General features: G+C 40.5%; 2 pseudogenes; both read left to right on the plus strand.

Annotated features, from left to right (window-relative positions):
- The first annotated feature begins 5,013 nt into the window (after positions 1–5,013).
- Positions 5,014–5,923, plus strand: LOC102840161 (annotated as a pseudogene).
- Positions 5,924–5,929: 6 nt separating this feature from the next.
- Positions 5,930–6,940, plus strand: LOC102840529 (annotated as a pseudogene).
- The last annotated feature ends 4,425 nt before the right edge of the window (positions 6,941–11,365 follow it).

Raw genomic sequence — 11,365 nt, forward strand, 5'->3', positions numbered from 1 at the left:
GTTCGCAGCCCGATTCGTAACCACTACGCTACCAGAGCTCCTTAGATATAGATATAGATATAGATATAGATATAGATATAGATATAGATATAGATATAGATATAGATATAGATATAGATATAGATAAAGAAGTTTATTATCAAGTAAATGGCTTATAATTGTAGAGTCCCAGGTCCCCAGCAGAAGAGAAAGAAAGGGCCTTCATTACACTTCCATTATAACGGGAGCGGGAGCAGGCCACATCCTCAATATCTTTAAGACAAATAAGTAAACCTTTTAAAACACTTACTTTCACTCTTTACTTTTCCCTTGGACTAACCTCATTCATATGCAGATGGATTTTGGCCTCTGGCAGGTGGATTCCAGTAGGCCCTAGCCCCCAAATAACTATCTAGTTCATACAGAATGACATCTGTTTTAGGCAATTCCAGAAGCTTCTGCTCTGTCCTCCGCTGAAGCATTCTATCCCATGCATTCCTTTCAACTACCACAGGGAACAAATTCCAAACTAACCATCTAAAAATCAAAAGTTTCACTCCCCATGCCCCTTGATTCTTTCTCTTATAAATCTTCATGCTTTTATAAGTCTGGAGCCCTTGCAATAAATCCCGCTCCTGACATCAACTACTTAACACAAATGGGGAGCAAGTCTGACTGCCTCTGACTTCACAAACTCAAAATCAATCCAAGGCCAATTCCTATGAAATGGAGGTCAGACAGAGCTCCACACTATATCAGTGCCTTTGAATTTAGTCAGACTTTAATACTAATTTAGAAAATTCATCCTTGTGATTTTATTTCTCTAGAACCCCACTCCTGGTACCAAACCAAAGGAAATGGCTTTTGATAGTAGGTCCCAGGTCCCCAGAAAAAGAGAGAGAAAGAGCCTTTCCTAGGTGTCCATTATACTGGGAGCAGGCCACACCCCCAAGGAAGCATCCCTTTGATTAATTGGCTGCTCATTGTCACTCATCCCAGAGTTAATTATACCTGTATTAGGTCACATCGCCATGGGAATTACCACATCTTACCTGCCAAACAACTGGGAATCCTGGCCTAGTCAAGTTGACACAAAACCTTAACTATTAGTCATTACAAAGACAAGAAAGAAAAGAACAAAATGGACATTGAAACTTGCTCTTCTTGAACATACAGAAGCTGAATCTACTGGAAGAAATGATGAAGCGAAAGAGCTAAATAGAAAATTTCAAAGGACCCCTTGAGAATTCAAAGTAAATATTATAATGAACAGTGAAAATAATTATTGTTATTAAGTGCCATGGAGTAAGTTCCGACTCATGGCAACCCTATACACAATAGAATGAACTCTTTCCAATCTTTCATCATACTCATAAATGTTATGGTTGAGTGCATCGTTGCTGCCACTATATCAATCCATCTTGTTGGGGCTAGGAGGTTCTCTTACTCATTGACCACTACTTTACCAAGTGTGATGTCTTTCTCCAGGGACTGGTACTTCTGATAGCATGTCCAAAGTATGAGAGACAAAGTCTAAACATTCTGGCTTCTAAGGAGCATTCCAGTTATACTTCTTTCAAGACAGATTTGTTTGTTTTTCTAGCAGTCCATTCTACTTTCAGTATTCTTCTACAACACCACAATTCGATGACACTGATTCTTCTTCCTCATTCATTGTCCAGTTTTCACATGCATACTGTAAAAATACCATAACTTAGTCCTCATACTGATATCTCTGCTCTTGAACACTTTAAAGAGGTCTTATGGAGCAGATTTGCCTAACGCCATACATTCTTTGATATCTTCACTGCTGCTTCCATGATTGTTGATTATGGATACAAGCAAAGTGAAGTTTGACAACTTCAATCTATTTTCAATTTATCATGACATTATTTATTGATCAAGTTTCGAGAATGTTTGTTTTGATGTTCAATCCATACTGAAGGCTGTAATCTTTAATCTTCATCAGTAAATGTTTTAAATCCTTTTCAATTCCAGTAAGAAAGTTGTGTCATCCACATATTGCAAGTTGTTAATAACTCTTCCTCCAATCCTGATGCCACACTGTTATTCATACAGTCCAGCTTCTTGAATTATTTGCTCAGCATATAGATAGCGTTGTTGTTGCTGTTAGGTGCCATCGGGTTGGTACCAACTCATAATGACCTTATGCACAGCACAACTAAACACTACCTGGTCCTGAACCAACTTCATAATTATTGCCTCACTTGAGCCCATTCCTGCTATCACTGTGCCTATTCATCTCATGGACCAAATAAATACAGTGAAAGAATACAACCCAGGTACACAACTCTCCTGATTTTAAGCTATTTGCTATCCCCTTGTTCTGTTATAATGATGCATCTTGTTTTATGTATCGGTTCCTCATGAGCACAATGAAATGTCCTGTAATTTCCATTCTTTGCTATGTTCTCCATAGTTTGTTGTCTTTTTGTCCATTTCTTCCCTCACACTGATGAAAATTTTATGTTTTTAAAATAAAAAGTGATTACCTTAGTCATCTATTTTCCCCAGAATATACAACTACCTCTTTTATGTGGTTTCCTTATTCCTTTATGATCTAATACAAATGACCTTTACAGTTTTTTCCAAACAACTGTGTTTCAAATAGTATACTTCAGGATATAGCCATAATAAATGATTATGCAACCAGTGACAGAGCTCCAATTAAAAATAAACACTATTGTCTGATGGTACATGGAAGGGATTACAATCAATGTAAAAATACAAAGTGTATGGCTCTTGAATGTGGGACTGATGGTCTACTCTGTAACCCTTCACTCAATTCACAATGAGAAGTTGTTTTCTCTCTCTTTCTTTCTTTCTTTCTTTCTTTCTTTCTTTCTTTCTTTCTTTCTTTCTTTCTTTCTTTTTTTTAATAAGCTTTACATTTGTGAACTATGCACACAAATTGTCTTCTGTTCATCTGGAAGAACACAGGAAGAGTAGAGAACAGAATAGAACAGAATCTAGAATGTATAGCTCACTGCCTCCGTGATCAACTGTGCCTTTTAGCTTGAGACCAGAAAACCTGAATGGTGCCAAGCTACCATTACTGAGCATTTTTAGAAAATATTAAGTAGAAGGATTTTGGTCAAAAGGGACAGAATTTCAAATTTTCATGGAATCCAGTTTTTATGAAGCCATGGAGACTGGGTGATTTCCTGGCATAATCTTTAAACACTAAATGCAGAAACTGTTGAATTCATGTGTGTTTTGCTGTGGATATTCTGAAGAACAATAAAACATTTAAAAGAAACATGTAAAACTCTAACAAAATTGAAAAGAGAAACTGATATTTCCAAAAAAAGAATAGAGTTATTAACACACCCCTTTCAATGATGGGCAAAATGACTATAAAATCATTCAATGAAGACACAGAAGACCTAAGTAATTCCATCAACCAAGTTGATCTCTGTCAGGGACTGTCCTCGACATAGTTGTGTTGTTCATGAGTGTTTGGTTCACGAGGAGGGGAGATCCAGTGGCGATAGGGATAGTGAAAGAATACACAGACAGACAGAAGGAGGGGGACAATGAGGCACCCCAAAACCAGGGTGGATGCATCACTGGTGGGCAGACTTGGAACTACAGGCATCATGGTCTCTGCAGGCAACAACTCACTGCCCTGCAATCTTTACTGCATGCCCTCCAACTTGTAATGAATACCTGGGCTGGCCTGCGTCTTGGTTTTATTTAGGGGAGGAGCTTCACACCAAGCTGGGAGGGACTAAAACAGGATACAGCTAGCATCAGTAATTTTCCAGACATTCAGGTAACTTTACATCGTACTTCGTTGGTTTGAATCCCAGGCCCGCAACTTGGTTTCTCAGGCTCAATTAACATATCTATAGCCCCTGAGCTCAGTTGGGGGAAGGTGAGAGGTAAGGACAAAAAGCTTGGGCGGAGTCCCGCTGTTTCGGCTTCCTGAGCCAGGCTTTCAGGAACTTGGCTGAAAAGCTAACACCTGGGACAGATCTAGGGAAGATGGCTTTTTTGTCTGTAGAACAAAGAACTGTGAAGTAGCTAAGATATTTTTAGTTAATCCTTTGGAGGAAGGCTTGACCTTTGAAACCTTTAGTCTTCGGCTTTAGGAAAATATTACATTTATCTGTGGACATTAAGGGCTCATGTTTGGAATTAAATAAATATAACTGAACACTAAGATGAAAAACAATTTGCTATTAACTGCCAAGTGGCCAGAATTTTTTCCTCAGAGCCTGCGACCTGTAACACTCGGGTCTATAGGGCCTCGAACTTCTGACCAGGCTTAATTACTGTCTGCAACAGATCTCAAAGATATATGTTGCACATATTGTTGTTGTTAAGTGCCATCGAGTTGATTCCAACTCATAGCGATCTTGTATAGGGTTTTTGAGGAGTGGCTGGTGAGTTTGAACCACTGACCTTGCAGTTCAAACCAACCTTGAGGTCAATTGTTTATCCTATGGTGCCACACCTGGACTCCAGCTAGGGCATACCACCAAACAAAACACAGTGCACATTCTTCTTTATTCTACCTAGATTGTTCTCCAGAATGTGTCATATATTAGGCCACAAAGCAAACCTCAATAAACTCAAAACCATCAGAATAATAAAAACCATTTTCTCTTATCACAACACTATAAAACTATAAATCACCAACAGAAAGAATAAAGGAAAAGTATTAGATTCATGGACATTGAAGAACACCTTACATAGGAACATTTGGGTGACAGAAAAAGTTTTTTTAAATTCTTAGGATCTAATAAACCTGGAAACACAATATATCAAAACCTATGGCAACAGAAAAAAACAATTTTTTAGAGAATTTGTAGAACTAAATGTACACATCAAAAATGAAGGAATAGAGCACAGAAGCTGGGTCCATCTGTGCTTGCGGTTTAGCGTCACAGACACGGGATAATGAAGCTCACCATCAGCACCTTGCTGATGTGGGGTTCTGGAGCTCTATCTGGCTGTCTCTGACCACACTGTGAAATGGTACACCACATTAAAAGCAGAGAATGAAAAATGCAACGGTATGAAATATGTCATTTCAGTCTCATGTGTGAAGACATCTACCTACTACAAGTGCATCCAGGCCATTGTGGATAAGTGAGCAGATGCTATAACCCTTGATGTATGAGGCAGCCCTGTCCCCCATAATCTGAAGCCCATCACAGCAGAGTTCCATGGGACAAAAGAAAATCCCAAAACTGGATATCATGCCATGGCTGTGGATTCCAATGCAACAAGCTGAAAGACAAGACATCCTGCCACACAGCCTAGGCAGTCCTGCTGGGTGGAATGCCTACGATTGTAGCCTTCTTGCAGCTTTCCTGAGCTCCGTGTGCCAACTGAGAATCCAGCGGCCAACCTCTTCTCTGCCAGCTGTGTCTCCGTGCAGATAGGAGTAAGCTTCCCAAGCTGTGTCAACTGTGCCAGGGGCCAGAGAAGTGTGCCTGCAACTCCCATGAACGTTTTTTACGGCTAACCAGATACCTTCAAGTGTCTGGAGGAGGGGGTAGGTGACGTAGCCTTTGTCAAGTCTGAGACAATATTTGAGAACCTTCCTGAGAAGGCTGACATGGACCGGTATGAACGACTCTACCCAGACAACACCCAGAAGCCCGTGGATGAATACAAGGAACGCACGCTGGCCTAGATCCCTTCTCACACTGTTGTGGCCTGAAGTGTGGATAGCAAGGAGGACTTGATCTGGGAACTTCTTGACTTGGCACAGCAACAGTTTGGCAAAGACAAGAAAGTAGGGTTCTAACTCTTCAGCTCCCCTCATGGGAAAAATCTGCAAGGTCTGTGGTTCAAGCTCACCAGCGGGTCCTGGGAAACCCTATACAGGTTCACTATGGCTCAGAATCAACTCAATGTCACTTAATAACAACAACAACCTTCACAATATAAAGGCAGGCAAATGCCCTGAGAGTGAATGCCATTGATAAAGTGCCACCCTGAGAGGGCCAAGTGTGATGAATGGAGTGTTACCAGTGATGGGAAACTAGAGTGTGAGTCAGCAGAGAATGCTGAAGACTGTATTGCCAAGCTCAGGAAAGGTGAAGCAGATGACATGAACTTAGACAGAGGATTCATCTACACAGCGGGCAAGTGTGGTTTGGTCCCTGTCCTGGCAGCAACCTGCCAAGATGGCTGCGACTGTATGACAGAACCAGAGCAATCATGCTGTGACAGTGGTTAAGAAATCAAACCCTAATATCAGCTGGAAGTCTCTGAAGGACCAGAAGTCCTGCCACACTGGTGTGAGCAAGACTGCTGGCTGGAACGTCACCATGGGCCTGATCTACAACGACACCAAATCCTGTGAATTTGATACATTTTTTCTGTGCAAGTTGTGCTGTTGGGTCTGAAGCAGACTCCAGGCTCTGTTCTCTGTGTGCTGGTCTACAACCAAACACGTATGCTTCCAATAACAAGGAGATGTACTTTGGATACACAGGGGTTTTCAGGTGTCTGATTGAAGTAGGAGATGTTGCCTTTGTGAATGATAAGACAGTTTTGCAGAATATTGATGAAAATAACCCTGCTGCATGGGCTAAGGGTTTGAGTAATGATGACTTTGAATTGTTGTGTCTGGATGGCTCCCGGAAGAGCGTGAAGGAGGCTGACAACTGCCACCTGGCCCTAGTCCCAAATCATGCTGTGGTCTCACGGTAGGAGAAGCCAACTGTGTTTACCAGTTGCTGCTCAACCAACACACTGAACTTGGAAGCAGGGACCTCAGTGTACTGAGGACAAGTTTTGCATGCTCCACTCAGAAGCCAGTGACCTACTGTTCAGGGATAACACACAATGTTTGGCCAACTTTCAGGACAAAACAACCTGTGAGAAACACTTAGGAGAAAAGTACATAACAGCTGCTGATAACTTGGAACCATGTTCAATCTTGTAACTCCTGGAAGCCTGCACTTTGCAAATAAGTTAAAATCTGACAGACGGAGCCATCACCCATATGGAAATGGAAGCTTCACTGACCCATGAGCTTTGCTTTGTTCCCACCCACTTCCCTGCAACTGCTTCCTCCTCTTCTCCCATCCCCCTCCCCATCTCTGAATACTCTGAGCGAAGTTTGTGCTAATCACATCGGCCTTAAAATTCTCTGTTACCACCTGTGTAGGACATGAAATAAGAATTTTATGAACTCGGGGGAAAAAAATTAAAAATGAAGGAATAGGCAAAGTAAAAAACGTATTCCCACAACTTGAACAAAAATTATTCTTTACCCTCACACAAATATGATAGCTATTTCCAGAATTCACTTTTTCTATACCTGTTCCTACACAGTTGCTACACTTAAAGTTGCAACACTTAAATATGTATTGTGGTATGGTAGGATAAGCACTGCACTGTTAACTGCAAGGTTGGTGGTTCAAACCCACCAACTGCTCCTAAGAAACTCTATACAGAGTTGTAAAGAGTTGGAACAGACACAATGAAACTTAACACCAACATCAACAGTATTATCTAACTATTAATACTTCTCTGATTTAGTGTCATCTGAAATATTCTCTCTGTCGTGGCTGCCTGATTACTTGAATAAAACAAAATTCCTATAACATGGTGACATCAGTGGGTCTGTTACTTCACATGTGGGAAGATAATCATCATCAGCCAAACCCAATGCCTATGAGGTGGAGTTCAAACAAGGCTTCACTCTCCAATTGTCTTACTGACATCAGTCATCCCTCCCGTGAAATTTAACTTCTCTGCTGGGTTTGAGAATTCACCAGAATTGTCACGCAGAATTTATAGTCAAATTCACAACTCGTATAGCACTTTTTCATAATTTTGGGGTATATTAAGGCAGTAACATCAGGATCAACATGGAAGTAAACAGGAATAACTGAGGAGACAGGATAGAGTTTGTTAAACATTATGGCTTCCAACCTTGTAATTCCTGCTCTGGTGTGCCTGGAAGCAGGACACACACACAGTCCCTGCTGCTAGTCCTCATTCTTGGCCTCTGCCATGCTCAGCCAAGTGCTACAGCTCCATAGCTCTGGTAATAAGTACCTGGAGGTACCCCACTCTTCCAGGAAGCCTTTACCTGAAGGTGTTCAGCTCCCACTACAGCCATATTCCAATCTTCTGATGCTGCCACCTGTCTCCAAGTCTAGGTGGTCCTCAGTGCAAGGACTTTGGTTTGTCATCCAAAGGGTAGACTCTACTCCAGATACTTCTTATTGATGTTAGTGAGGTCCCTCTTCACTTCCCTGGGACAGAGAGAAAAGAAAACCTCACTATAGCCCTTGGTTGGCCACAGCCATTATATTTGCACGGTGGTAGTGGTGGTTATGCACTATGGAGTTGGTTCCAACTCATAGTGATCCTGTGTAGGGTTTCTGAGGCTGTAATTCTTTATGGGAGTAGAAAGCCTCTTCTTTTCCCCAGGGAACTATTAATCCTTGTGATAGTTTTTGTTTTCTTTTGTTTTTCAAGATTTTAATTTTGTTAATTGAATGAAACTTTTCAGGGCAGATCATCAGTTTTATATTGAACAAATCACACATCTTGTTTCATTACAATGATTATAATCCCCTTCATATACCATCAGATAACAGTATTTCTCTCTATACACTTTAGCTCTTCTTTTTTCTTTCTTTCTTTTAAACCCTCAGGCATATATAACAATTTATACCACCAAAGGGCACATTCTGCAAGTCTGCCTCCTGATCGGCAGCTCTCAGTCCCTCTCTTCCCATGAATCTAAAGTCCTCAGCTGCTCCCTCTTTCCATGTCCCCGTATCTGCCTCCATCTCTGGTGTGTTGCTTCTCTGGATAAGGTTTCACATTTTGCTTGTGCTCTTCTCCCATGATGGTCCTAGGGTTTTTTGTTTCTAGAAAGTAAGGTTAACTACTCCCCCATTTTTGATATAAAAATTCTACCTTTACAATTGTGACAGTCACAATTAGTCATGATAACTATTACTCACAATTGAATCATAAGAATATTATCCTCATCTCTTTTAACCAGACTCATTGAGACAAGATGAACACTATTCGGTGGGGACTCCTTCTTCCCCCACATGCATTTAAAATAAACTCCCTCTTGAAACCTTGTAAGCCAGTCACTTTGTGCCTTTATCACCCCCTCATTTTAGGTAGCCAATGTATAAGTGTCTCGTCCCTAGCTATCCTGTGTACAGAGGCAATAGCATTGATATTTGATGTGAAGACTCCTTCACTCTCTGTTAATATTTAGAATTACTACCTCCAGGGGTCCACCACTTGTCTGTCAGTTTGTTGTACTGTGGTGGCTTGTGAGTTTCTGTGATTCTGGTAGCTATGCCACAGGTATTTTAAATACCAGCAGGGTCACCCATGGTGGATAGGTTTTAGATGATCTTCCAGACAAAGATAGACTAGGAAGAAGGAGTGATGAACTACTTTTGAATATTTAGTCACTGAAAGTTTTATGAATAGCAGAGAAACACTGTCAGATATACTGCTGGAAAATGAGCCCCTCAGATTGGAAGGCACTCAAAATGTGACTGGGGATGAGCTGCCTCCTCAAAGTAGAGTTGAACATGATGATGTGAATGGAGTAAAGCACATGGGATGAAAGCCCGCAGGAACTTCATTTGCTGATGTTTACAGCTGTTTCTCTTCGACTCAAAATGAAGAGAAACAGATGTAAACATACATTAATAATAGGAACATGGAATGTATGAACTATCAATCTAGGTTTTCCTAGATTCCTAGACACTGAAACTTGCTCTCCAGCATAGATATGCTAAAGCAGATGGATGAAATAAGGATATACAAGAGCTGAAAATAAATTTCAGGAAGACAAAGTCAACTACTACAACAAAATATACAAAGATCTGGAGTCAGAAAACCAAAAAAGAAGAATGTGCTCAGCATTTCTCAAGCTGGGAGAACTGAAGAAAAATTCAAGCCTCAACTTTTATTATTGAAGGATTCTCTGGGAAAATTATTGAATAATGCAGAAAGTATCCAAAGAAGATGGAAGGAATACACAGATTCACTGTACCGAAGGGAAATGGTTAATGTTCAACCATTTCAAGAGGTAGCATATGATAAAGAGCCAATGATACTGAAGGAGCAAGTCCAAGGTGCATTGAAGGAACTGGCAAAGAACAAGACACCAAGAATTGATGGAATAAAAATTGAAATCTTTTAAGAAAGTGAGCCTGCACAGGAGGCACTCACTCATCTATGCCAAGAAATTTTAAAGACAGCTATCTGGCCAACTGATTGGAAGAATGTTGTATTTGTGCCCATTCCAAAGAGAGGTGAGCCAATGGAATGCGGAAATCATCGGACAATCTCTTTGATATCCCATATGAGTTAAATTTTAGTAAAGTTAATACAAGTATACATTGACAGAGAACTTCCTGAGATTCAAGCTGGATTCAGAAGAGGATGTGTAATGAGGGATATTGCTATTGTCTGATGGATCTTGGCTGAAAGCAGAGATTATCAGAAGGATGTTTACCTGTACTTTATTGACTACACAAAGGCTTTCTATTGTGTGGATCATGACAAGTTATGGACAACATTGCAAACTCTGAGTATACTGGAACTCTTAATTGTGCTCACGAGAAATCTGTACCTGGACCAAGAGGCAGTTGTTCAAACAAAACAAGGGGACACTGAATGGTTCAAAATTAAGAAGGTGTGTGACAGGGTTGTATTCTTTCACCATACTTATTCAACCTGTATGCTAAGCAAATAATACGAGAAGCTGTGTTCTATGAAGAAAAACATGGCATCAGGATTGGAGGAAGATTCATTAACAACTTGTGATATGCAGATGATACAACCTCTTGCTGAAAGTGAAGAGGACTTAAAACATTTACTGATGAAGATCAAAGAGGACAGCCTTCAGCATGGATTACATCTCAATGTAAAGAAAACAAAAATCCTCACCACGGGACCAATAAACAACATTCTCATCAATGGATAAAAATGTCAAGGACTTCATTCTTCTTGGATCAACTATCAATACTTATGGAAGCAACAGTCAAAAAATCAAACAACGTATTGTGTTAGGCAAATCTGCTGCACAAGAGCTTTTTAAAGTGTTGAAGATCAAAGATGTCAGCTTGAGGACTAAGGTGCACCTGACCCAAGCCATGGTATTTTCAATAACCTCATATGAATGCGAAAACTAAACAATGAATAAGAAAGACCGTAGAAGAATTGATGCTTTTGAGTTATGGTGTTGGAGGAGAATATTGAAAGTGCCATGGGCTGCCAAAAAATCCAACAGATCTGTGTTGGAAGAAGTACAGCCAGAGTGCTCCTTGGAGGTCAGGATGGCCAAACTTTGTCTCTCATACTTCAGATATATTGTCAGGAGTTATCAGGCATTGGAGAAAGATAT

The sequence above is a fragment of the Chrysochloris asiatica genome, unplaced genomic scaffold (assembly GCF_000296735.1).
Source record: "Chrysochloris asiatica unplaced genomic scaffold, ChrAsi1.0 scaffold00021, whole genome shotgun sequence".
Lineage (NCBI taxonomy): Eukaryota > Metazoa > Chordata > Mammalia > Afrosoricida > Chrysochloridae > Chrysochloris > Chrysochloris asiatica.